At 38.4% G+C, this 2215-nt stretch overlaps 1 non-coding gene across 1 annotated transcript; it reads left to right on the top strand.

The window, feature by feature from the left end:
• The first annotated feature begins 1801 nt into the window (after positions 1-1801).
• LOC128280228 (small nucleolar RNA R71) lies at positions 1802-1908 on the top strand. Its single transcript, XR_008270408.1, has one exon. It is a non-coding gene; the product is annotated as a small nucleolar RNA R71 (small nucleolar RNA).
• Positions 1909-2215: the final 307 nt, after the last annotated feature.

Genomic DNA, 2215 nt, shown 5'->3' with positions numbered 1-2215 from the left:
CAATGTGGGGATCTGCGGCATCTAGTAAGACTTTATTGCCAACCTTAAGTTGATTAGGAGAGGTATCGGGCTTGTTTTGGTGTAGTTTCGAATTATCACGTGTTCTCGGTTTGTGTGCTCGCCATTCATCTAGCTCCTCTATTTGAAGCCTTCGTTCCTCATGGGTATCTTTGTTCGCTACTTAATAATAGTGCACTGTCTCCATTGTCTTGGTTCAAGGAGGTTCCTGTAAGGATAATTGAATATTAGTTTTATCATCGACAAGTTTCATAGTGTTATCTTGAGTCTTAGAAGTTTTGACTGAATCGCATGCTTGGAGTGTTACTGCGTCATCTCCTGCACGAAGTGTTAGCTCTCCCGTGCCTACATTAATAATGGTTCTGGCAGTTGCTAAAAAGGGTCATCCTAAAATTAAAGGTACCTCGTTATCCTTATCCATATCTAAGACGACAAAGTCTACTGGGTAAATAAATTTATCAATTTTAACGAGAACATCTTCAATAATACCTTTAGGAAATCTAACTATTTTTTCAGCCAATTATATGCTCATCCTAGTCTGTTTGGGTTTACCGAGACCTAGTCGTTTAAACATTTTATACGGCATAATATTTATACTTACCCCTAGATCAGCTAAGGATTATTCACAGATAAACTACCAATTAAGCAAGGAGTTGTAAAACTCTCTGGATCTTTCAATTTGTTAGGTAGCTTATTCTTTAGAATAGCTGAGCAGACTGCATTGAGTTCCACATGCAATGTAGTGTCTAATTTTCTTTTATTGCTCAGAAGTTCCTTTAAGAATTTTGCTGAGTTGGGCATCTACGACAGAACTTCAATAAAGGGTAAGTTAATATGTAATTTCTTTAAGAGTTTGACAAACTTACCGAATTGTTCTTTTATTTTGTCTTTCATTATCGCTTCAGGATATGGTACACGAGGTTCATGATTCTTACTTACCTGTTTAGGATCATTATCATTTACCTCTTCTCTACCTTTGTTCATCGCGTTGTCTTGCTGTAATTGTAGCTTCGGTGCAATGAATCCTTCCTTATTTTGAGTACTAATTGCATTGAGGTGTTCCCTCGGATTAGGTTCAGTATTACCTAGTAAGCTACCTTATGGTCGTTCGGAGATTAGTTTGGATAGCTGGCCTATCTGAGTTTTGAGTCCTTGGATCGATGCTTGTTGATTCTTAAGTGTTGTCTCGGTATTTTGGAAACGGGTTTCTGACATCGAGATGAATTTAGAAAGCATCTCTTCAAGGTTTGGTTTCTTCTTTTGTTGATAAGGTGGCTGTTGAAAACCCTGAGGATTTTGTAGCTTTTGATTTCCTTGACCACCCCAGGAGAAATTTGGGTGGTTCCTCCAACCTGCATTATAAGTATTACTGTATGAGTTATTTTGAGATCGGAAGTTATTTTTACCCATATAGTTGACTTGTTCTTCTTCAGTTGTAGGATTGAAAGATTGGTATTCTATATGCAAACCTTTGCCACTTGAGTCACACCTCATTACTGGATGTACCTGCGTAGAACCAAGTAAACCGTCAATCTTTTTATTGAGAAGTTCTACCTAATTAGAGAGCATGGTGACTAAATCAATGTTATAAACGCCGGCTATTTTCGTTGGCTTTGTCCTCATAACTTGCCACTGATAGTTATTCAGTGACAGCCCCTCTATAAATTCATAGGCATCTTCCAGTGTTTTATTGTTGATGGTTCCGCCAGCAGCTGCGCCAACCATTTGCCGAGTCGAGGGATTCAGGCCATTGTGGAATGTTTGTACTTGAAGCCAAAGCGGTAACCCATGGTGAGGGCACCTTCTCAATAAGTCCTTGTATCTCTCCCATGCATCGTTAAGTGTTTCTAAATCCATCTGCACAAAAGAAGAGATATCATTACGTAATTTAGCCGTTTTAGCCGGCAAAAAATATTTTAGTAAAAATTTCTCGGTCATTTGTTCCCAAGTAGTGATAAACCCTCGTGGTAACGAGTTCAACCACTGTTTAGCTTTGTTTCTCAGTGAAAAGGGAAGCAACCAAAGACGTATGGCATCATCAGAAACGCCATTGGTTTTAAATGTATTGCAAAATTCTAGAAAGTTCACTAAGTAAGCGTTGGGATCTTCATCCTGCAAACCATCAAACTGAACAAACTGCTGTATCATCTGAATAGTGTTAGGTTTTAATTCAAAAGTATTTGCAGCTACAGTAGGT

This window comes from Gossypium arboreum, chromosome 8 (assembly GCF_025698485.1).
Source record: "Gossypium arboreum isolate Shixiya-1 chromosome 8, ASM2569848v2, whole genome shotgun sequence".
Classification (NCBI taxonomy): domain Eukaryota; kingdom Viridiplantae; phylum Streptophyta; class Magnoliopsida; order Malvales; family Malvaceae; genus Gossypium; species Gossypium arboreum.
The sequence above is the reverse complement of the archived record's forward strand: the minus strand, read 5'-3'. Positions and strand labels throughout refer to the sequence as shown.